The 26,701-nt window shown below is 38.8% G+C and overlaps 1 pseudogene; it reads right to left on the bottom strand.

Moving 5' to 3' along the window:
* Positions 1–1,879: 1,879 nt before the first annotated feature.
* On the bottom strand, positions 1,880–25,086 carry LOC110571738 (annotated as a pseudogene).
* Between the last annotated feature and the right edge of the window lie 1,615 nt (positions 25,087–26,701).

The following is a 26,701-nucleotide window of genomic DNA, read 5'->3' as shown; positions in this document are numbered from 1 at the left end:
CATGAAAGATTTTCAGAACCTAGAAACTCCGTGGAATTGGAGTACAGAACTCTGAGCAGCAGGTGTTACTGTCGGTCATGTAGGCAGAGGAGGGGTCTCTTGGAGATGAGGCAGTGCCCACTGTATGGGTACTGGTGAGGGAGGGTGAAGAAGCCTGTTTTGGGATCACAAAGGAAGGTAGAGACTGGAACCAACTGCTATTGCTAGGCTTACATCCTATTGTTAGAACCATAGCGACATTAACTACAAGCAAACAGGAAGTTCCTACCCCTGCCTCCAGCATCTTCATTGTGCTTTTGTGCTCTCTGTGGGCAAATACAGTTAATAAAGTGACAAAGGAGAAATATATTTACAAATTCCTAGCCGCAGTTTCATAAAAAAAAAAAAAAAAGTATTGTAGGATATGTTTGGAGTTTAAAGAAAAAAGCTTAATAACAAGCTTGTGCACAAAAAATTTGAATGATTTTTCCAATGTCACACAGCCAGTAAGTACAGACCTAATATTCAAACCTAGGCAGTCTGTTTCCAGACTCTGTGCTCTTAACAACCACACAATGTTGCCTCTCCAACTATTTAAATTCCAGAAAATTCCTTGGTTCTAGCTTACTAGTTTCTCTTGAACTATGGCCTTTCTTTTGTTCAACCCAACTACCGAGTGTTACTTCAATGATGAGAGTTTTGTTTATTTTTAAATTTTTAAAAAATTGTATTGTGGTAAGAACACTTAACATGAGATTTATGCTCTTAAATTTTTAAGTGTTGTTAACTACAGGCAAAATGTTGTACAGTAGATCTCTAGGAGTTGTTCATCTTCTATAATTGAAACTTTATACTCATCCATAGGAACTCCCTATTTCCACTTCCCTCCAGGCCCAGAAACCACCATGCTACTCTCTGCTTCTCTGAGTTTGACCACTTTAGATAGCTTATATAAATGGAATCATGAAGTGTTTGTCCTTCTGTGGCTGGTTTATTCTACTTAACATAATGTCCTCAAGGTTCCTCCATGTTATCACATATCATTTTTTAAAGTAAATAATTTTCCATTTTATCTGTATACCACCTTTTCCTTACCCATTCATCCGTCATCGATGGGCATTTAAGTTGTCTCCATATCTTGGCTATTTGTGAATAGTGCTGCAATGAACATGGGAGTGCTAATATCTGTTTGAGATCCTGATTTCAATTCTTTTGGATAAATACCCAGACTTAGGATTGCTGGATCATCATTTTAATTTTTAAAATGATTTTATTTATTTATTTGAGAGAGAGAGAGAGAGAGAACAAATGGGGGGAGGGGCAGAGGGAGAAGTAGTCTCCCCACTGAGCAGGGAGCCTGACGCAGGACTCAATCCCAGAACTCTGGGATCATGATCAGAGCCAAAGGCAGATGCTTTACCGACTGAGCTACCCAGGCACCCCTATTTTTAATTTTTTTTGAAGAACTTCCATACTATTTTCTATAACAGCTGCACCATTTTATATTCTTATCAACAGTGTGCAGGGGTTCCATTTTTTCCATATTCTTGCCAACAATGATGACAGTTTTAATTTCCATTATATATTAGGTTAATTTTATTATGGGTTAAATATCTTCTTACATTTTTTAGGATATAAATTATATTTACTCTAAACTTCCTGTTATGCTTATTCTTCTAAGTCTCTGTCCTCATGATTAAGCTAATCTTTTATTGAGGAACAACAAAGTATTGGCTTTTCTCGAATGATTGATGACTTTTTTTCCTAAAACTAGGCCATTTTAATGTTTTTTTTAACAATAGAATAAATAGTATTCTTGATGATTGCGGACATGTAAGGCTGTTGGGTAGTATTCAGAAACATCACAGTAATGCTGGTTTTCTTGATTGGTGTGTAGTCTTCAATAATTATAAGGAGTTACTTGTATGAAATTGATGTCAAAACATAGGACCACATTTATGCATCTATCATTTTCAGAATTGCTGGTAACCTGTGGGCATATTCCCCAAATACTTTGCCTCCTGTGTCATTATGTCACAAGGCCCAACTTGCTGATGTTCACCGCAATGACAGTTCCTTTGGTAATGACATTCAAAGTTGGGTATAGTGGGGATAGGAGACTCTTCTTTATACCAAGTATTGGTAGGCAAAAGGTGCCATTCAGTTCAGGATGAGTTACATGGCCTTTTTGTAACATAAGCCCAGCCACAGACGTCTACAGCCATACCACTCTGAATGCACCTGATCTTGAAACATAAGCCCATTGACTTAATGAATCTTTAATATTTAGGTGGTTTTTGAGTAAAGCCATCTCCAACACAGCAGACTTTAAGAACCATCCTCTTCCATATTTTCTTCTTTCTCTTTCCTGTTCGAATAACAATACTTCTATTTCTTCCCAGGCAGGAACTTTGGGCCGAAATTTTCTGCTTTCATTTTTTGTTTTTGTTTAATCATTTTTTAAAGATTTTATTTATTTATCTTGAGAGACAGTGAGAGAGAGAGCGCACACACATGAGTTGGGGGGAGGGGTGCAGAGGGAAAAGCAGACTCCCTCCTGAGCAAGGAGCCTGATGTAGGACTGGGACCATAACCTGAGCCAAAGGCAGACAACCAACTGAGCCACCAAGGCACCCCTGTTTAATCATTTTGGAAAGTACCTTAGCTCATGACTGTCCCTCTTTGTCCAGTAGATATGCAGGTACTGCTCCTTGTGGAGTCTTTTTATCATTCTTTTGTTTGGTGTTTCTCTTTTCATGCATCTTAATAGTCTTTTTCATTTGTATTTTCTCAACATGGCGCTGTTTGTGGTAAAGCTTACCATTCAGACCAATCATCTTCTTGCCTTTGAACATTTGTGAGCTTCTTGACCTTCCTTCTTTCTCTTTTTCTCTTGGTAATGCAAATGAGTATCCATAGTGCTTATGGTGTAGTTGTAGCTCTCAATACATTTTTTTATGGCATGGTGATGACCACCAAGCCACTGGGTACAGCAGCCAGGCACAAAGAATCTCTCGATTTTTGGGTCTCAGAGACATATGAGCTGACTCCATACCACTCACAACAAGAAAGGGACACTTCTAAAAGGACCAGTTCCAGAAAAAAAGCACGATGTGATTGGTGACTATTGGTGTCCTCTCATCTCTACAGCTGAAACGCCTTGCTGGGTTGACTGAATGATTGTCCACTTATGAGGAGAGGTGAGATGAACTGCTGTGGCCTGTGACTGAGCAGGTTTCACTCAGAGTAGAGAGGCTTGGGATATTCTACTGGTGCAATATGTAGCCTTTAGGGTTACCCTATTTCCTTGACCTCAAGTTGTCACAGCCTGACACCCTCCCATCCCCATCCCACCTGAGCCTGAAAACCCTGTGGTTGCTCTCTGGCCTGAGAAGGTGGGTTATTCAGAATCTGTCCTGCTTGATTCCCTCTTCTGATTACCAGTTGGTTACTCTTAGGACCACTCTTGAACTCAGGATCCACTACACTTGGGTATGAAGCTCCCTTGGTACAACTCCCAACTTTTCTAGAAGAAAAATGTGTTCTATGTCTTGGGAGCTTTCATTCTTCTCATTTCCCACCTTTCAAGAATTTTTTATATGTTATAATCCATTGAGAATTCTCCTTCTTGATTTACATACCAGATGTGAATTTTAAAAAGAAAATATATGATCATTTCTAGAGATTTTTTTATGATATAGAGTAGCTAAAGTGGTGCTAAGTCTGTCCTCTAGAATGAAATTCTATATCTTTTTTTATAAAAATGAGATTCTGCTATTTATATTTTGGAAATTTTTTAATGTACCAATTAAACACATTTCCACGAAAGTAGATATATGTTATTTTAAGGTTGCAATACTGTTCTAGATATGAATATGCTACGTAGACATTCCCCTGTAGATGACCATTTTAGTTCTTTTTCAGTTTTCACTGTTACAAACAATACTGCAATAAGTATGCCATGTACTTTTGAAATTATTTCTATAGAATAGAATTTTCAATGTAGATTTATAAAGTCAATAAGTAATATTCATGGAATGTGGTTTTCAAAGAAAGAGATCATTCTTTCTTCTCCATGTTTTTGTTAACCCCCATTTGCATTAGCTCAAGGTTCTGGCTTTTTCAGTCCAGGGAGTTGAGCGACAGGCTCATCATCCATAAGTATTCTCACTTACAGCAATAGCACTAGGACAGAAGAGGGTATTAAAAAACATGGAGAAGCATGATGCAAAAAGAAAGCATCACTCTTGCATTCCCAGAACGTTAAAAGGAGCCTACAATATCTATTGATAAATAAATGAAAACATTTTTAATTAAAATGTTGACTTAACAATATGCAGAAAAATAACATGTCCTGAAGTCAAACAACTAATTTCTAAAAATTATCAGAAGCTTTACACACACCAAGAAACACTTAATCCTTTTCAGCAAAGAGATCTTTCCTTCACATCCTAAATCCTTTTTCTCAATAGACTCAAATCCAACATCTGTCTTCATTGCACTTTTAAACATCTTCTTACCTATCCTGGACTTCTTTCCAACAACTAACACTTTCAAGTTTGTTTGTTTGTTTTTATCCTCAAGTATAAACTCCAAAATGTCTGTGTCAGAACAAATATCTGGTAGACCTACCAGAATAACCCCAGGTACAAAAGTTATTAATCTGAAATGAGCTGATTCATAGCAGATGACCAAAATAACACGAGAATTTACTGGAAATGTGCTCTCCATGCATGACTTATTTTTTTCTAGAAACTATAAGAAAGCACAGACAGGACACACACACACACACACACGCACACACACACACACAAAAGAAAGAAAAGAGAAGGAAAAAGAAAAAGAAATAATCACTGTGGCAGACCGTGTTTCAAAAACTGTCCATGTTTTTGTGTTTCCAGTTCTACAATTGTAGAACCTTGACATTTCTCCCATCAGAAGGTGGAGTCTAATTTTCACCCCTTGAATGTAGGTGACTTTGTGACTGCCCAATAAATAGAATGCAAAGGAAGACACAGTGTGACTTTTGAGGCTAGGACACAAATGGTGATATAGCTTCCATCTGGCTCTTTCTCTAGGACACTCACTTTTGGATCCCAGCCACCAAATTTTGAGGAATCCCAGGCCCCATGAGGAGGCCACCTGTAGATGATCCGGTTGACAGTCCTAGATCAAGTCCCAGCTGAGAGCCATTATCAATCACCAGGCATGAAAGTGAACAGCCTTCAGATGATTCCAGTCCCTAGCCTTCCTTCATAGTATCTTCCAGATGAGGCTTCATCAGTATGGATCAGTGACAGGACTTCTCTCCTGCACTCTATTCAAGTTCCTGACACATAGAGAATTTGAAGGAATCATGGAAAAACCACCTTCACCCTTAGAAAAATGGAAAACTTGCCCTGAGTTATTGAAATAAATAAATATGTGAGGATATATGCTTAAAACATCACATTTGAAAAGGGCTGGACACATTCACATCTCTCCATCACCAATGTTAGTTCTAGTGTAGAATTAATACTTTTACTAGAGATGTGAATCAATATTGATGGATCTCAAAAGTTTCAGGTGGGCACCTTTTCCTGCCCTTCAGCATTTTCTCTGCTGTGTAGCTGAAAGTGTTTAAAATTGCAATAGATTCTCCTAATGTTTAATTGAACATTGCCCTTCCTGTGTTTTAAGGCATTGTCTCTAAGATTCCTATCTAATGTCAGCCTTGACCCTTCCATTGCTTACTATACACTCTGCTGAGATTCATTTCTCTTCCTTAGCACCAGCATTCTCTGACTGTTTGTTAGGTTTGGTCGAGTTGGATGAGAATTAATAATTTATTCATTTGGAAGAAATTGATAAGTTTATTATTTAGCAAGTATATTTCAGAATGCCTTAGGCTCATCTATTAATGATTCCTTCTCCTTTAGCTCATAAAATAACAAACACACAAAATCCAAAAAACCACCAAAAAAGCAAAACCAACCAGTAAAGGTTTTACCCAAGCCACCCTATTAGGTCAACTCTGCAAAGAGAAATCAAATTGGCTAAGACCTGGTTTTGTTTTTAGTTTTACTGAGCAAGACTCTTCCTGATCTAAAAACTTGATGCAACAGCTAACGGGAAATTTTCTCTCTTTTTGATGATGTGCAAAATAGTCACACAGTTGAGTGTGAGTCTTATATTCAATCAAAGATTAAAGCCCACATTCATTTATGGTATCTCCAATTCTGTTTTGATGATGAAATCTAGTGTTTTAAAAAAATTTACACTGTGGCCTGTTCTAACACAATTGCTATCTGACTACTTTATAACCTACACCATACCATTTATGGATAAAATAATGAAATTTCACAGAGAATTAATGTTCTCAGAGGAATTTTCCATATCTGTTTTTCCTTTAATTACCCAATACTGCTGTGTGAATAAGGCGGGGAAAAGACGTGAGAAACTAGATTCTATTCCATTGCTGGGATTTGATCTAAAGCAGCTAAGAAGCATTCCTTTTTCAGTTTCCTCAGATAGAAAATTTTCTACTCATATTGGTCCCTTATTTTCCTAGGTGGGGTGTAGGTAATGGGATGCTGCTGCGGATTTGAAGATGAATATGTTACAGAGGTGTTAGAATCAAGTAATAATTTCCAAGTGTATTAAATAGTCTAGTATTACTTTTAAGTCACACTCATAAATTAGAATTGCTAAAAGTGATTTTTTTATTATGTTATGTTAATCACCATACATTATATCATTAGTTTTTGATGTAGTGTTCCATGATTCATTGTTTGTGTATAACACCCAGTGCTCCATTCAGAACGTGCCCTCTTTAATACCCATCACCAGGCTAACCCATCCCCCACTCCCCTCCCCTCTAGAACCCTCAGTTTGTTTCTCAGAGTCCATAGTCTCTCATAGTTCGTCTCCCCCTCCTATTTAAAATGGGACATTGAGGTGGTGCCTGGGTGGCTCAGTCATTAAGCGTCTGCTTTCGGCTCAGGTCATGATCCCAGGGTCCTGGGATCGAGCCCCGCATCGGGCTCTGCGCTCCGCGGGAAGCCTGCTTTTCCCTCTCCCACTCCCCCTGCTTGTGTTCTCTCTCTTGCTGTGTCTCTTTCTGTCAAATAAATAAACAGAATCTTTAAAAAATAAATAAATAAAAATAAAATGGGACATTGATACACTCTACCCATCCTGTCTTGAAAGCCAGACATTTTTACTGCTACAGCTACTTTGTTTATCAGTCTGGGTGTGTATGTATGTATACATGTGTATTTTATAAAATGAAACAAACCAGAGAAGTATATCCTCTGAGAGAAATTGCACGCAAATAGGAAAAACCTTTGACCCTGAGGTTATTGATAATTTTCTCTCTAGTCCACTTCACGATTTTTCCTTCAGATGATTGTAGAGCTGAGAGGGTGGGACAGAGCCCACCCATACAGGATGTTAAACCTGCTTTTTCTGCCCTTTTAGTGGGCTATCATAAGCTTCTTACTTTAAGCAGACTTCTTTTTTGGCAGTTTCCAACTTTTTCCTGCCATTGTGACAAAACTGTGTATATAAGAGACCTCTGAACATAGTAAACATAGCTAGAACATCTTCGTTTATTGTAAGCTAAAATACAAGCGTGCTTGTATAAAATGTGTTTTTGTGTTTATTTTGGTTTAAACTAGGTTCCTCTGATTCTGGGTTGAGCTTCATATTCTAGCCCATGAGAAGAATTTTCAAGAGGTAGTTATTAAGCAATTAATCTAGTGCCTTCTAGTCATTGTGATAGAATTTTTGAAGTGGCCATAATTTTTTTCTTCCTCTTTATGGACTACTGCAAAATATCCTCCACCCAGTCAACACTTAACTGTGATCTATGGTGTGTGACCAAATCTATTGGAGAAAATATCTGTTCTTGCAAGAAATAAGTGCATGCAGATTTTGGAGATAATTAGTTTGTACTCCACAGTCACAGTTATTTTTATTTTAAAAAACTTAGGATATTATTCTCAGACCATTCAGGGGACCTGTCCTTCCGGCCCATTTTCTTTTTTTTTTTTTTAAGATTTTATTTATTTATTCGTGAGAGAGAGAGAGAGGCAGAGGGAGAAGCAGGCTCCCAAGGAGCAGGGAGCCCGATGCGGGACTTGATCCCAGGACCCTGAGATCATGACCTGAGCCAAAGGCAGACGCTTAACCATCTGAGCTACCCAGGCGCCCGGCCCATTTTCTTATAATAGCAATAACCACCATTAGTACTACTATCATCACACTTTTTTTTGGATACCTACCAGATGTCAGACATGCTCTACATGTTAAATGTATGTTATCTTCTTAAACCTTGTGAAGTAGACATTACCCTTATTTTACAAATGAAGAAATCATAGTCACCATGCGTAGTGGAAATAGCAAAATTATTGGTGTCAGATAGTCTTAGACTCATTCTCTGCCACTTCAGAGCTGTCTTATGATTGTTTAAGTCTTTGGATGTTTTTTTAAATCTTACTGTAATAGAAGATAAAAATGTTTGGTTTGAAGGAACCATGAAGCAAAAAGCAAATGAAAGAAAAATGAAAAGCAAAAATCAAAACAATCAAACAAAAACAGATAATCAAACTTTAAAGACATTTTTTTTCCTTCAGGAGTCTAAACTGTTGTAAAAATGACCACCAGTTATGTTGATCGGGTGAACTTTAACTTCTGATTTTTTCCCTTGAATTTTAATAAATCCGTTATTCTCACTGGTATGCTGAGGCTTTTAAGTTACCAAGGAATGAATTTTATATGTGTGCTTTTATATGTGTATTTAACTTCTAAATTGCCTAAAAATATGATTTTTGTCCTCATTTTAAGCTTTCAAGAAATTATGACTGAATCTCTGGTTAATCAAGAGTTCTGCTCATTTCAGTTTAAATCATTCTCTTATTGAAAAAAGCCTCAGTATTAACTGGATTGAGGTTGATTTTAATTTATCATGTCTCTTAGCACCCTTCTTTTTCAAATGAAGTTCTGTTAGCTTTTTCACTGACACCTTTAAACCAAGACATTTAAATGACACTAATCCAAAAAGTAAAAAGAGAGACACTATGGGGTATTTTAAAATCTCAGCTATGGGAAAACAAGATGCGTATCCAGTCTTCCAGGATTAATGCATAGTCTGGAAGATACCAGTCCAGATGTACAATGCTCTTGGTGAGATTTAAAGCCTTCATCTGGCCCAGGGTATGAGGAATTTTTGAAGCTCCCTCTGGGCAGAGGTCTATGCAATAAAATACCACCTCTGTTTGCCCACAACAGCTTCCTCACCTTATAATTCGGCCTGATCTCTGTGATATCCTTTGTCCAAAAAGGATGAGCTGTGTATTGATGGGTACTAAATAGCTTATAGTACCAAACAGTCTTCCTTTTCATCTTCTAGTCTCAGATGATCATAGTAATCCAGAGAGAACATTATTTTGTGCTGAGGTGTCTTTTTCTTCTGAACACTTCAAAGTGAAACTATCATTAAACCTGAGTGGCAGTCATTATTTGCCTCCAAAACCCAAGTGAGCAGTGAGTGGTGACTAGTCTAAATGGCAAAGGGCTTGACCACTGACAGAATTCTAAACCTGGATTCTGAATCTATCCTTTGTCATGAGGACAATGAAAGGGAGATAGATTTTACACTAAGGAGGTCAACAGGAGAGAGATGTTCTCCAATGGTGGTCAGGGTCTATCAATTCAAAAACACTCAACATGCATTTGTTTAATGCCTACCATGTGCACTGTTGTCCTTGACCACGTCACTCTCTGGGAACTGTTTCTTCAGAGGAAACAATAGCCTACACTCATGAGCAAGTTCTTAACAGCTATGACCTTAAAGGATGGAAGTGTGGTTTCATACTAAAGTTTTCCAGCTGGAATTAAATCCTGGAAAGGGCATGGGAGTCAGAGGCACAGCTAATCCCACATCCTACAGACAGATACAGAAGAATTAATTAGAAAGACTTTACTAGAAACATGATTCACCCTAGTTTGAAATGTCTCAAAGGGAAATATTCACAATTTTCCATGGAAGCCCAAATTCATGGTCTGTTAGAAGATGTTATCCTCCTGTTTCCTTGCATTTAAAGGAGAATATTTTTCTTCTCTTTTTGATTCTTTCACCTCCTGTTATTTCCTCTTAACATAATGCTTACTTTATTCCATTATCATTTCCATGTGACTGTGGTTTGGAAGTTGATACCTAACGATTTCTAAAGAGTTGGCCAAGTACCCTTGGAAGGTACCTTGATGATTATTTCAGACCCACAAAAATGTCTGCACTTTATATTGCATACAAATTAAAAGTAAATACATTTTGAAGTATAAAATATAAGGCTGAAAAATCCATATTTAAATAACCCTGGGTGAGTCTTTTTTGTAATCAGTTCTTTAAAATAATTCCCTTACTAAAATTTGAGGTAAATGAAGGCACCAAGGTTCTCTGACACTTGGGTCATTAATTATCTGCCTTCCTTTGCCATATCATAAAAGACAGGCTTTTGCCTTGGTTTTCTTTCCTTTGTCTATTTAAAAAATGCTTTGTCTGCATACCTTTGACACATTGCATTTCACATCCTGCTTAACCTTTGCTGGTCAAGAGAGCTTGAATTTTCTTTTTTAGAAAGTCCATTTGCTTAGAGACAAATTATATGAAATGATCAGTAAAGGTGGCCTTGGGTGATGAACATGTGCTCATACTGTTCATGTGCATGCCCTTCAACCCAGTATAAATTAATTTTTAATATATTAATTAAAACATTTGTTCCTTAAGGGCAGAGAGCACATCTCCCACCTTCCCTCTTCCTCAGTCTCTCTGTCTCTCTCTTCCATGGTGCCTAGTAGCATGCTGTATACTTTGTGATTGCACTGAGGAAAGGGTGCTGGCATACTTTGAAGACATAGTAATATAATAATAATAAAGCCTTCTATTTTCTTTTCCAGCTTCCTAATCTAAACTCTGTATCTTTCTATCAATCACTCTTATGGTTCCCCTCAGCTCCCTTCATTTCAATTGTATTCTTCCTGTAAGAAAATGAACAAACCAATGTCAATTTTCAGGTGGCAATCTCATGCATTTCTATGGCTTTATTTACTACGTATGCAGGTGACAGCCCGCTCATTCCATCAATCACAGAGGTAAATTCCCATGAGTCCCCAAGATGCCTCGATTTATTATCCCTGGACTATTCCCTTTGAGAGATTTATCAAAGAAAGGGTGTTTCAGAGAAACCTAACAATTCTTGCATTGAGGTTCACTCAATCATTTAGACAGTCTAAGGAATCACATTTGTGAAGCCTCTTGATGCATAAAATAATGCAAAGAGAGGAATAAAGCTCACACTGAACTTGCACTAGTGAAAGAGCCGTGAATGGTAGTGATTAAAAACACAGACTTTGGATTCCATCAGTCTGGATTCAAATCACAGCCTACCAATTACTGACTGTGTGATGAGGGCCAGGGCCTGAATCTCAGTTTCCTCATATGTGAAGAGAAGTAAGAATATCTACCTCATAAGACTGCTGAGAAAATCAAATGAGATAATGGTTGTAAATATGAGACCTAGTGAAATGTCTGGAATATGTTGCATTTTCCTAAAGCTGTAACTATAGTTATTCCTAAAGGCTGCAAAATGGTCAATGTCATTATGAGAAGGTTGGTTCTTTCAGTTCCACAAATTCCTTTAGTTAAATCACATTTTTCAAAATATCTCTATTGAACATGGTAGGGAGCACGTATTATCAGACATCAGCAGTGCTGTCTTGCCATCTGTAGCATTATCAAGGGGCAGGGACCTCATCACATTGTGAATTTGGCAGAAGGATTAAAAATGTATATAGCTTGAATCATAGGCTATGTGTTAATTAGTATAAAAGCCAAAGGAATACTTGATTTTAAGTTCAACTTGAAATTTTCAATTTATTTCTCAGTTCAGTGGAACAGTGATATTAATAGCTAGTATTAATGGAGTGATTACTCTGTGCCAGGCACTAGATTCCCTAGCACAAATATTTCTAAATTTAGGGGAATGCTCTGCAGGGTCCCTGCAACAATAATCCTTGGGTAGACAATAATTATCTTGCCTTCTCCTCAAATGAATCAAAATTCAAATCAAGTTCTCCTTTGACTTTGGATGTGCCAACATCTGGCAGCTACTTTGACATCTACGTCTCACCAGGCCATTTATAACTCCCTGATTTTCTCTTCATTCTGAAGGCTGCTTTTTCATGAATTCCTCACCAATGTATAAAAGCCTTAAAGTTCAGTGCTTTTTCATAGTCAAATGAAGAGTTCCAGGGACCCGTTGTGTTATCATGATGGGTCATTTGCAACAACACTAGGATATTCCTTATTGCCCAATTTTTAGCTTATTCAGTGAAAAAGCAGAAGACAGTTAAAACTGTTAACATTGAATGCTATATCTGAAAACCCTATAAATAGGTTAACTAAGGGGCTACACGGGGCTGAAAGCAGTAATTTCATGGTAGGAAGAATGCCTAAAGGTCTTATTTCAAATTCTGATGATACAGCAGATCTAGACTCTAGCATTTTATAGTAATGCCTGAACTGACAAACATTAACCAGAAATCATTGCCCATGATACAGGTGGCAATCTATCATGGTAAATGTCAGTATGGGGAAGACTTTAAAAGCCAAAAAACAAAGAAGATCAGACACAAAGCTGATCCAATTGGACTTTGTTCTCTAGGGGAATTATAAATTCAGGTTATAATTGGGTGACTTCTGCCCTTTATAAGTTCTCGAAAAGTTCTCTAGCTCTGGGTGGTATTGTTTATGGTCCTGTATGATTACATATCAAATCCCCTTAGGAGAGGCAATCTTTGCATGACAAAATATTTCCAGATTCTAAATGATTGGCCTATGTATTTCAAGCTACATTCAAATCAGTAAAATTTCAAAGTAGCACCAATGATGGAGTTGGATCCATCCTTTGTGATCAGTATTAACAAAATTTAACTCTCAAGTTTTGTTTTTTTTTTTTTTTGCGAATAATAATGATCTTTCAAATCAGAAAGCTAATTAAAAGAAACCAAGCAGAGCATATCAGCTTCCTCTTTTAGATCTAATATCCTTGTTTCTATCAATGATATGATAGAAATTTCCTACTAATGTGTTTTTAAAACATAAGACTTAAATACAACACTCAACTGATTAAAAAGATAGGGGGTCTCTTATTCCAGAAATGAAGACTAAATCATCAGCAAAATACAAAATCTTTCAAAATGACCCCAACTTCACTTTCTAATCTTTTCCCTACCATTTCTACTCATCTCCAAAATGTATACCTAAACCATAGTTACAAAGACCTGTTGCAGTTTCTCCAATGTGTCATGGACGTTTACCTGTTTCTTGCACTTAAATGACCCGCTTTCCTTCTCTGCATGAACAATTCCAAATCAGTCTTCAAACTGCAGCTCACCTACAACTCACAGAGCTGGTCGCCTCTTCCTCTGTGCACAGTCGATCTATCAGAGCATCTGCCACATCGTGCTGGCCTCTGACCACATCACCCAGAGTGATAAACTCTATTTTGCCTTTGTATTTGCAGCACTCAGAATGTCATTTAGGAGTCAGTGGACAATAAATAATATATATTTTTTTCTGAATGAAACATTCCCAAGACTGCTGTGTACATCCATGCAGGTTATGCATGACATAACTCTAAGGGCCACAATTCAGATAGATTAAGATGTGAACAGGAGCGCTGCAGTTGCAAAGTGCATTTCATGACAACATGTGGCAGACTCAGTCATTCAAGCCGAAAGTTTTATATTCCCTCATGCTAAATGTTAGTGTTTTGTGCTACTCACGCCCTCTCCTATCAGTTTCCAAATCCTGATAAATCAGGATAAGCTAGGTTTTGCTGTAGTAACAACCAGTTCCAAAAATCTCATTTATTTGACACAACAAAAGTGACTCACAGTACATGTCCAATACAGGTTGGCAGAGGAATTCCGCTCAATATTGTCTTTCAGAGAGCCAGACTCACAGAGGTTATATCTTGACACATGGTCATGATCACTGAGTCTAAAATCAGAATGTGGCAGATCATGTACTGGCTCCTTGAGCTTCTGTTTAGACGTGGCACATATCACTTCCAATCACATCTCAGTGGCCAAAGAAAATCGTGTAGCCATACCTAATTTCAAAGGGGTCAAAGAAAATGCAATTCTACCACATGCTCTAAAGGAGGAGGAAATACTCATAAATAGGAGCATCTCTTATTTCTACTCCATTTGTCTGGTTTAACTCCTTCCTACCTTATCCTTGGATTACTACTATCACCTACATAGCCTTCTTGCTTTCTTTTTTCTTTCTTCCGTCTTGCCCTCAGCCTTTCTTTCCATCAATGACAGACTGATCTTAAAATACAACTCCTTCTTACTTCTTTCAAGAAGAGGTTTTAAATTAAAAACCTTTAGTGATTCCCCCACTGATTACCAAAGTAGGCCCCAATTTATTCATCTAATCCCTCCTCTTTCATTCATTCTACAAACAATTTTTGAGTTCCTAAAGGGAATCAGACACCACAAGGGACACCAAGGAACAAAAGAAGATAGTTCCTGGACTTAACAGAGCTTATAGCCAGACACAAAGAGAGAATGAGGGTATTTCAGAATGATGCTACAGTGGTAAGATCAAGAAGGAAATAACTTTGATTGGAAGTCAATAAAGGGATCTCTGAGGAGGAAATGTTTAAGATGGTTCTTGGATTTTGAATACATGTTTTATAGGCAAATATATTTGGGGAGGGGTATATTGGGGAGGGGTGAAGGCAGAGTGAAGAATATGGATAAAGATGGAGGCATGAAAATTTGGTGTGTTGTTAGAAATGTAAATAATTCTGTAGGCTAGAATAGAAGGAGCTCATGTGGTGGGATGGGAATAGTTCTGAGGTGTAGGAAGTACACTTGGAAAGAGAGATTAAAGTCAGGTGAGAAATGGAGGAGGCTTACAGTTGGTTTTAAGGCCTATGGCCTTTGTCCTTTGGGAAAGGTAGAATAATTGAATAGTTTTAAGCAGGAAATGATGTGATCTGCTTTGCACTTAAGGTTCACTCTAGTGGTAATATGAATGCAGAAGTGGAAAGCAGGGAAAATCTATTGTGGGGTGACTTTTACTGAGTATGGTGATTAATTTTATGTGTCAACTTGCCTGGGCCATGGGGTGCCATTTAGTCAAACTTGTTCTGGGTGTTTCCATGAAGGTGTTTTGGATGGGGTTAACATTTAAATTAGTAGACTTTGAGTAAAGCAGATGAGCCTCATCCAGTCAGTTGAAGGCCTGAATAGAATAAAAAGACTGGTCTCCCCTGAGCAAGGGAGAATTCTCCAGCAGACTGCCTTCAAACTGTATCTGCAACATCAGTTTTTCCTGGTTCTAAAGCAGACTGCCTTTGGACTCAACTGGAACATTGGCTCTCCTGGGTCTCCAGCCTGCCAGCCCACCCTGCAGATTTTTGACATGCTAGCCTCCATAACAGTGTGAACCAATACTTTATAATAAATCTCCCTCCCTTTCTTTCCCTCTCCCTCCTCTCTCTACCTCCTCTCTCACTGTCTCTGTCTCTCTTTGTCTTTCTATCTGCCTCTCTCTCTGTTGGTTCTGTTTCTCTGGAGAACCCTGACTAATGCAAATTTTGGTACTGAGAGTCGTTCTGGAAGAACAGAATCTTAAGGATGAATTTTCTGCGTTGGTTCTAGGGCTTCTAGAATTGGCTTTTTAATCTGATTAGATTTAAAGACATTAATCACTCTATTTTAAGTAGTAAGGGGAACACTAATAGTCCATGGTGTGATCTGGCAATAGTACTATGCAAAATATCACCAATGTGATAATCAAAGGCTACAAGTAAGAATCTGGGTAGCCATGTGTATAATACATGGACATATTTGTCAAAGTAACAATCTGGTTTTTTTTTTAAAGATTTTATTTATTTTTTTATTTTAGAAAGGAGATGGGGAGGGAGAGGGAGAGAGAGAATTCCAAGCAGACTCCACACTGAGCCTGGATGTATACTTGGGGCTCAATCTCACAACCCTGAGATCACGACCTGAGCCAAAACCAAGAATTGATGCCCAACTGACTGAGCCTCCCAGATGCCCTTCAAAGTAACAATCTGAAGCGCTTAGCATTTTCCAAGTCAGGAAATAGTCTAAGAAATGCTAATTGCCTTGCCCAAGGCACCAAAACTTAAAGTGAAGGAGGTGTGTCTTGAACTCACATTTGCTGGTGCAGTTTCTGATTATTTTCACCCATTACTCCAAAACTGAAGGGAAACCTTGACTTCAGTCCAAGGACTTTACATTTGAATTACAATTTGCAGTTCTCTGGAAATAGCTCAGTACTTTTCAGGATGATCATAATACAGATGCTGACTAATGATTTATTAACAATGGAGGTGGACATAATCTGATGGGATTAATCAGGTGCGGGTCAAGTTGCCCCAAAAGTAATTTCCATAAACTACACAGAGAACCTAATTATGTAAATCACTCCAGAGATCCCCAACTGACCTTCTTGACAAGAACTAACCAACAGTAATGAGTGGAAAGAAAAAATATTAAAAACTGGATCATTTCCTCAGATAAATCTAGAGTTGACAACAATGCTTCTTGAATTTGAGTGCTGTAGTTGCTGACTGGGGGCTATAGTGCTGATTCAAACTCCCTGAATGGGACGTATAGATTCACTAGGAAGTAAACTAAAAAGAGAGATGTTTTCTATTTCTGTATGACCTAGCTTTATATTTATTAAAACTTGAAATGTTTCTCAAAGTGTTGGTAAACAAACTTCTTCAAACGGCAAGAAAAAAAAATCACTCTGTATTTTCTAATCAAGGAGGATTAAAAGGCTGTGAAACTATATCCAATGCACAAAATGTTGTAATTATGATAAATATTTGTCCTTTCTGTTTTCACTACAAACTCAAAAATCCTTGAGTCTGTGTTTGGCACATGCAGGAGATTACAGCCATCTGCTGAGAGACAAAGCTGTCAATTATAAAACAATCTGGTTTTCCATTTCATTCCATTTCCAGGTTAAATGTGGCCCAGCTGAGGTAGGATCTTACTGTTATTATTAAAATCGAGAAGTTCTTGATGCCCTCTGTCCTGTGACCCTATCCTCAAGATCCCCAGAAATTTGCAAATCTCTGAACTTAGAGTTTCAAACTCAAGGTCAGCATATCTTGTACAGGCCATTTAATAAGGTGAACCACAATAAGGGAAGGCTATGAGTTTTTATCTAACTTGAATACAAATTGATGGTTTCATTCAATTAAAATGTACTTTAGGCGAATGAGAGAAATTATGGCAAACAGAAACAGCAAAATGGAGACAGGACTGTTGTCTGTCAGCAGGACTGGTGAACATTTAAAGGGAAGCTTTGAGGTTAATAAATAATAATAATAAAACAATGAAACATGGGGGGCACCTGGCTGGCTCAGTCAGAAGAATATGCGACTCTTGATCTCAGGGTCATGAGTTTGAACCCCACGTTGGGTGTAGAGATTACTTAAAAAAAATAAATAAACTTAATGGTTGGGCGACTGCCTTCGGCTCCAGTCATGATCCTGGAGTCCACGGATTGAGTCCCGCATCGACCTCCCTGCTCAGTGGGGAGTCTGCTTCTCCCTCTGACCTTCCCCCCTCTCATGTGCTCTCTCTCTCTCTCAAATAAATAAATAAAACCTTAAAATACACACACACACGCACACACACACACACACAATGAAGGGTGCCTGGATGGCTCAGTCGTTTAAGCGTCCTAACTCCTGGTTTTGACTCAAGTCATGATCTCATGGGTCCTGGGATCTAGCCCTGTTTTGGGCTCTGTGCTCAGAGGGGAGTCTGCTCGAGATTCTGTCCCTCTGCCGCTCTCCCCACTTGTGCTCTCTCTCACACTCTAAAATAAATAAATAAATCTTAAAAAAAAAAACCCACACATATAACGAAACATGGAAAGCAGAATGGCCAATTTAATACCTTAGGATTCAGCAACATTAAGGAGGGACAGTTCAAAACCATAGTAGAGACATTTTAATGGAAGAGGCAGTGGCCCTAAAATTGTGGCCATTAAAGACCCAATGGAAATGAGTTAGCCTTTGTTTTGGCCAGATTCCATATTAGAAAATTCACTCTGCTTTCTTGACTTTTTCCTGCAGTTTTACTGGAAACAGTTATCTTGTGTTTTGTTTTAGTTAAATTGCCTTTTAACAGACTGTTCAGAAACTCTTCTATTCCTCAGTAGCAGTGGAAGAAGAATTAGCTTTTAAACAGACACCTAATAGTAGAGAATAAACATTTTCCCACCAAAACTAGGCGTGGGTCAGGCCTGAGGACACTTCCAAGGGGCCATTGAGAGCCTAGATTAAGGCTCTGTTTACATAATGCTGATCATAGTGTTTTCTGGAAGAGTTCTTTCTCTAGGCCATTAGTGACCAGAGGGAAGTGAAAATGAATTTGAATTTTTTCAAGTGCATTCCTCCCCTCCATTCAATTTAACTACCATAGTTTGCATTTCATAACGTGACCCAATCTTGGGTCAATAATTTCACCTACTGACTCTTGAAATCAAGGCAAAAGAAAAAAAAAAAAAAAAGACAATGTTTTATAACTGAAGAACCCACTGAAACATAATTCATAAATCTAATGCTTCTCAGTTAAATATAAAAATGCTTACCTAAAAGGATTCAGTTTAAAGCAAATAGGGTAACAATTAGGGCATCTGGCTCTAGCCCGCAGAAGCAAATTTGGCCTCCTGGTTTCAGGGAGAAGGTTAAGATGGATTTCAAAGTTACCTTCTACTTTCCAGTGAGCTTTTTCCTCCCATCTGGTGACTGCTTATCCTAGCAGCTTCCTCAATGTCAGCATTTCATTTTCTCTTCTCTGTGCCTCTCGTACTCAACCATAAACATTGTGTGTCCTGGGTCTCATTCTGTCAACTGGATGAAATGTTAACCCCATGGTAAAGAACAGTGGACGAACTTTACTGTCTAGTACAGCTGTTCCGAGCTTTCAGTGTCAATACATTGTTGGACCACAACCAACTGTGAGGTTTATTATAATTAATTTAACACCTATACAAGACTCCTCTACTTAAAGACTTATAGACATAAATAAAATTTTGCTATAAAATTGTCAACTTTTCTTTGCTCGACAAATGATAATACAGGAGGGATCCTGCGGATAGGTGTTGATGGGGGATCAGGATATGCCACCCCAAAATATGCCATTTTGACATAAGGATTACTTTGAGTTGAAGGCAATTGAGAACCAACAGATGCAGAAAGAGTTCTCTGCCCTCCCTGCTATCTGCCTAAAAGCAGAACATAAATTTCCCTTTGTGAAGGTGACCCCATTTTACCAGGAAGAGGAGTGACTGTCACCTGGGATAGAGAGTCAACACCAAGGTGAGTTTGTACAAACAGACCTTACTAAAATAACTCTTATCTCCCATCAGCTGCCTGGTGTATTTCTAGTCCCTTGCCTATAATTTATTGTCCTTTGAAGTCCCAACTTTCCTTCCTTTGTTAAAATGGTGTGTAAGCTGCCGAGTCTAACCATTTTTTTGACTGTCACTTTTCTTTCCTTTTTTTTTAAGACTTTATTTATTTATTTAAAGAGAGAATGTGTGTGTGAGTTGCTGGGAGGGGCAGAGGGAGAGAGAGATTCTACAGCAGACTCCCCACTGAGTGGGAAGCCCAATGCAGGGCTCCATCTCACAATACTGAGATCATGATCTGAGCCAAAATCAAGAGTCAGATGCTTAAATGACTGAGCCACCCGGGTGCCCCTTGACTGTCACTTTTCTATGAACTCCTATGCATGTAACTATTAAAAATTCTGTGCCTTTTCTCCTCTTGATCTATCTTTTGGTAAATTCACAGACCCCCAAGACTGAATGTAAGAGATAGAGGAAGAGATTTTCCTCTCCAGCAGTGGACAGAAGTTAAGTTTCAATACTGTGTGCCTAAGGTTCATACAGAAGAAGGTCAGGAGTATGTCTGAGACTATAAATCCTTTACATAGTAAAGTTACCGCTGATGGGAATTTTTCTGGGGACCGTAGATGTTGGTTCATACTCAAGACAATTTGCATCGGCACATCCTCAAGGTCAATGGTAAGAAGGAAAATGAAGATACCCAATGGAGTTTATGAAGTTCATTAGTGACATCTGTGGCACCCACTGCTTGTCAACCTGCAATATCTCTTTTCCTCTTTTTTATTCATAACTTGAATTTCTTATTAATAATGAATTTTTAAATTTATAACCCTTACTTCCTTATCAGCTCTGATTTCATTCAGAATAGCAGTGATGAACAGTTTAGGCCAATTAAAAGAACTTTCCACCTTACACTTCCCCAAAACTAGAGGATTATGTGGCCCGGGTGTGTCTAGTGAGGGGCGGTCTCCCAGTAGAGATTTTGAGAACAATGTTGTTTTCCTGTCAAAAGGGACAGACTCAGCCTGTATGAATCTTTTGCTGCTTATTCTTCTCTGTCCTCTTGCTGGAATACAGATGCAGTGTCTGAAGTATAGCAGTCATTTTACAATCATGAAGTTAAAAGACATAGGCTAAGAATGGCAGACCAGGAGGGAGAAGGAGCCTAGCTTTGGATGACTTCCTAAAACAACTGCCCCAATTATGGACTGCCCACCCCTAGAGTTCTGGTCATGTGAGAAAACTCTGTTTAAGCCACATTTGAGGTTTTTGTTGTATGAAGCCATCCCAATTCTAAGTGACACAAAGTGCTCCAACAGATTTTAATATTGATAAAAAGTGGTCTATTGGGGCGGGGGGGGGGGTGGAAATGCTTGAAAGATTTTATTTTAAAACTTTGAGGACTAACTCAGACTTCTATACAGGAGAGTGTATTGGTTGAGCAAGTTAAATTTCTCTCTGCAACTATAGATTCACAAAAAGAGATGTATAAAAGGACTTACACACAGACATTTTGGCTATCCACTTTCTTTGCCAAGGAACTAGTATTAGTAAATTATTTCTCTTTATGTAAGTTAAAATGCACTGAATATTATTCCTACAACAATGCCTCCTTCCCTCACTTGTCCATTGAAGCTCCCTACTTGTGATAGAAGGGTGGACCTCTAGTAATCCTGAAATCAGACACAGCCCTGGACACACCCGGGGAGTTTGTCCTCTGTGAGAATCTCCTTTGCTCTATTTGTCCAGGGAACTCTTTAAAAACTGCTGGAATAACACATGTACCTGTGATTAGTTTTCTAAATTAACACACTGATTTTAATGATCCTTTCTGAAAATGCAAAATCTTAACCCAACAGAATCCTGTATGAGAATGAGAAGGTGGGTATTTGGAGAATTGGAGCCTTTCAGCATTCCTTTAAATTGGTTCCACATTCATGGGTAAGCCTCTTCTAGAACAGGAATGCTAAATGGAGGAAAGTTGGTGGAAAAGCTAAAGGGAGAGAAGAAAGGCGTGGCCTCCATCACAGTACTTTGCCTATGCCTCTCAGTAGGTCTGTTTGCACAACAATCATTCCATGGGGTTCCTTCCACCAGATAAAGATTCCATCATTAGGTTTGTGATTTGCAAAACTCCCTTGCTGCCTTACTCTCACTGGAAGGGACCAAATGAATCAATCAGCATCACTTTCCCAAGGCTCTGTTTGCAATCAAAAGGGCCAAAAGTTTTCTTGTTTATAATTAGCAAAACATCCTGCTAGAACTAGATCCACATGAAGACTTGCCAGCATCACACATCCTCATCCCAACATCCAGCTCATAAAGAATACGCACTGTTTGTGTTATATAGAGTGGTGCTCAGCAGCTGCTTAATAGCACAACAACTGTACACAGGACTGAAGAGCAAAGGCAAATATCAGATTTGATTGAACCCGCAGGGAAAATTTCAGGTGGCATAATGTAATTGCCTGAGTTAGGATATTGAGATTAAATAACACCTATGCGCTCTTACCTAAAAGTGTCTAGGATCTCTACCAGCCATAAATGACTTGGATCTTAGTTTTATAACCCGGTAGTGGAAAGGGAGGCAATTCTCCAGCAGCACAGCAGTCTCTTGTTGGAAACCCTGTTTCTCATCCGGCACCACCTGTGTGTCCCCTTGGCCGCCCCCCAGCACAAGGCACCAATGCAGCCAAACCCACTGAGCCTGTGAGAGCGGCCAGAAATACAGCAGAAGGTGTTGGCTTCCTGGCCTCTCGTTGAGGCCATCTGGACTCTCTAACACACCTGTTTGGGAGGGTTTCCATAGCTTGGTTTACAAATGTAAGTGCAGCTCAAAATGTTCCAGTCCAGTGCTGATCATTCGCCTTTACTTTTTGGGATGTTAATTATGCAACAAGATCATTTCTGTGCCCATCTTTCTCCTCCGTTATAAATTTTAGATGGCAAAAATGTACTGCTCGGTATTTTTTTTAGTGGAATGAACAGATGTAAAAGTGTTTTCAATTCCTTAATAAAGGTGACATTAGGCCAGATTTGATATTACACTAAGTCCCACATAACATTTAAAAATGAGTTTTTTCAACCATAAAATTACTAATTGATCTGTCTTGTAAAAAGATAAAGGAAATGAATGCCTATTTGAGTTTCATTTCTGTCAGGCTCCCTATTCCTTATTTTATGTAGCGCAAAATGAATTTTAATGAAGCAGCCTCCAAATTTCAAAATATGCCATTACCCTTCTGAAGTAATTGGCATATTTGACTGCCTTTTCCTTTCTTAGAGTCTGTCTGACTTTCTAATCTTAAAGCCAATGTTCCATTCAACATGTTCTTCTGCATGCCATCTGAAAGATGTAAATTAAAACAAGAGGAGGGACTATACCAGAAAGAATTCATTCACTGAACCACTCAACAAATATTTACGGAATTCCTGCTGTAGGTCAGGCACTGTTCCAGGTGCTGCAGAGAGAGTGGGGCATAAGCGAAAATTCCTACTTTCATGGAGTTTCCATGTCAGTGGAGTGAGAGAGTATAATAGACACACAAATATATAATATTCAGGTGATCTGCATTATGAAGAAGAATAATGAATATTAATATGTGGAAAGGGACAAGATGGAGAGTCTGTATGTTCTGCTTTATTATAGAGGGGAACCCAGATGAAACTCTTTAGGAAAATGGCATTTGAGCAGAGACCCAAATGAAGTAAAAGTTGAGCTATTCTGGCAATGAGAATCAGCAGATAGAGTAGGCTTTCTAATTCCTTTCATATTTTTGCCTACTTATGTACATATAAAACACTTCTGGTTGCTTTGTCTAATCTGGGAGGCTACAGAGGGATGAGGAGAAAGGCAACTTTGATTGAGTAACTACTTGTACCACAATATGTATATTTCCATTTTGTGAATCTGTATGACAATCCTCTGGCCTGATAATCTCATCCTCACTTTACAGGTAGGGAAACAAAGGCTCAGGGACATCAGATAGCTTGGTATATCAATGTTTCAGTTATTTATTGCTGTATTACAAACTCCTAAATTTTGTGGCTTAAAATAACAACAGTTCTTTATTTTGCTCATGCAATCTGAGCAAGACTCAAAAGGAAAGGCTTGTGTTTGCCCCATATGGCATCATTTGGGGAGCACAATTTAGGGTTAGGGATCCATATCCAAGATGGCTCATTTCCATGGATGGCAAGTTGGTGCTATTTATCCAATGATAGATAGCTGAGTCTGAGGGCCTGCGGCCTCCTTTTCTCTTTGTGCAGATTGGGCTTCCTCATAGCATGGTGACTGGGTTTCTAGGACAATGTCCTAAGAGAGAGCACAAGATAGAAAAACATGGCATTATGATGATGTAGTCTTAGAAGTCCCATATCCCCAGGTCTGCCTCTCACTTGTGTTGGGTCTTTAGCAAACTGACATCACCCTAACCCCCGGAAAGGCATTTTCCCAAATAACATGTTTCTCTGCATCCATTCGTTTAGTCAACAAGCATCCCTGAATGCCTCTAGCACAAGAGTTAGAACTCTGCTTTGGAGTCCAATTGCTCGAGTATCCAGCTTTTCCCACTTGCGTGCTGATGAAACTAAGGAGATTTATTCAATCTCTCTTTGCCTCAGTTTTATTAAACGTAAACATCAGGATTTAAGGAAGTCCAGAAAACTTCTCATGCACCTAATAAGACCACTAATTTCTACCCCTGTACTACTACCAGCTCAGCCCCATTTCCTAAAAAAAATCAATCCCTAAGAAGGGAGGTAAAATCAGAATTAATGGCCTACTGGGGGACCTGGCTATCTCAGTTGGTTAAGTGTCTGACTCTTGATCTCAGATCAGGTCTTGATCTCAGGATTGTGAGTTCAAGCCCCCCATTGGGCTCCATCCACACTGGACATGGAACCTACTTAAAAAAAAAAAAATTAATGGCTTACCTTCTCCAAAAAGACTGCCAAACATTTTATCTCCACAAGAGGTCCAAGACCTATATGATATCCATTACTAAGAACTCCTATTCCCCTATGTTTCTGTATAACCCTGAATTTAACTCAAGCTCTCATCTCTTACCATGACTACCACCCCTGCCCCAGCAAAGCACCGAACTCTTCTATTTTTCCCTTTGCAATTCATGGTCATCATCAGAAAAAACAAAACAAAACAAACAAAAAACCCCCACTATTTTCTAAGCAATCTTCTCACCTTCTTTCTCTAAAGGAAAATGGTTTCCTAAAGCTCTTTCCTGTGATAGTTGTTTTGTTTTTTTACCACCCTATGTAGTAAAGGGCTTTGTGGTAGGATAATTGTCTTTCTTGTTCTTTCTTACTGTGTCTAAATTATTTCTTCTCTCACCATCCCCAAATCCAATGTTCTCTGAAGCAAATGCCATAAGACTATACTGCCTACATCCCTTCGTAACACAATCATGCATCAATACCCTGCTTTTTCCTTACCCTTCACATGAGACTTTAGCACTTGCCTCATTCAATAGGTTTTCCTCTACTACTATACCTGTCACTATGTTATCGGGTTTTACCACACATACAGATAATCCATCCACTATCCTGGCTTCTAACAATAAATTCTCCTTACCTCTTCCAACAATCTTGTCTTTTATCCCATCTCTACCATCCACTCTTACAGCCATATTTTGGATCCTATATCTTTTCAGCTTACTTCCTTTAGCACTGGGTCCAATAATTCTCCAGTTCCTCAAGAATTTTATCCACTTTTCTTAAAATTCCAATCTTCTGGGGCACCTGGGTGGCTCAGTCGTTAAGCGTCTGCCTTCGGCTCAGGTCATGATCCCAGGGTCCTGGGATCAAGGCCCGCATCGGGCTCCCTGCTCAGCAGGAGGCCCACTTCTTCCTCTCCCACTCCCCCTGCTTGTGTTCCCCCTCGCGCTGTGTCTCTCTCTGTCAAATAAATAAAAATCTTAAAAAAAAAAAAATTAAAAAAAAAATTCCAATCTTCCTACTTCTTCCTTCCTTACCTTGCTAGGTAGGATTCTACAGTCCATTACTAATTACCACTCCTTTGCATATTTTTTCAACAACTTGAACTTTGCTACCTATGGATGAGTTTTTATTGGTGCCACAACAAATCACTACAAATGTAGTGGTTTGAAACAACACTCATTTGTTTATCTCACAATTCTATAGGTCTGAGTCTGGTGGGCTCTTACCTGGAGCCTCTGAGGAATCATCCACTTCTAAGCTCATTTACGTTGTTGGCCAAACCCAGTTCCATGCAGTTGCAGGACTGAGGTCCCATTTCTTTGCTGGCTGTTGGCTGGGAGCCACCCTTAGCCCCTAGAGGACACTGTCTGGTCCTTGCATGTGGACCACTACATTTCAGAGCCAAGTTCTGTTGAATACTTCTCATACTTTGAATTTCTCTGATCTCTTCTTCTGCCTCTTTGCTTTTAATGGTTCATGTGATTACATTGAGTCCACCTGGATAATGCAGGATAACCTCCTTATCTTAAAGTCAGCTGATTAATAACCTTACATCTTCAAAGTCCCTTTATAGTAGGACCTAGATTAGTGTCTGATGGAAGAACTAGAGGATGGGATCTTGGAGGGACATCTTTAAAATTTTGCCTACCACCATCCATGTAATTTTTACATGATAAACTCTAACTCTGTTTAAACCTGGCTCTTAAACCCTTTCTTCAGCCTCTCAGTATGGCTGAAGAAAAACATTCAATGTTCTAACGGGGACATTCTGAATTTGTGATGGAAAACCTCAAGTAGGACTCAGCACAGCCCAACAATCATTTTGTATTTCCCTAGGAGGAATCAGCATATAGAAGATGTTTAAAACATTGGGACCGATGAGCTTAACTATAAACACAAGATTGATAGAAAACAGAAGAGAGCTGATGACAGTCCTGAGGAAGTCCAATTTTAGAGGTCAGAAAGAAGGAGAATCAAGCAAAAGAAACTGAAAAAGAACAGCCACAAGTATAAGTAGAAGAAAACTCAGGAGAGGGCGCCTGGGTGGCTCAGTTGGTTAAGCGACTGCCTTCGGCTCAGGTCATGATCCTGGAGTCCCTGGATCGAGTCCCGCATCGGGCTCCCTGCTTGGCAGGGAGTCTGCTTCTCCCTCTGACCCTCCCCCCTCTCATGTACTCGCTCTCTCTCATTCTCTCTCTCTCAAATAAATAAATAAAATCTTTAAAAAAAAAAAAAAGAAAACTCAGGAGAGTATAGTGATCTAGCAGATAAATAAAGTGTCTTAAGAACAAGGGATTCATCAAC

The sequence above is a fragment of the Neomonachus schauinslandi genome, chromosome 9 (assembly GCF_002201575.2).
Source record: "Neomonachus schauinslandi chromosome 9, ASM220157v2, whole genome shotgun sequence".
NCBI classification, from domain to species: domain Eukaryota; kingdom Metazoa; phylum Chordata; class Mammalia; order Carnivora; family Phocidae; genus Neomonachus; species Neomonachus schauinslandi.
The sequence above is the reverse complement of the archived record's forward strand: the minus strand, read 5'-3'. Positions and strand labels throughout refer to the sequence as shown.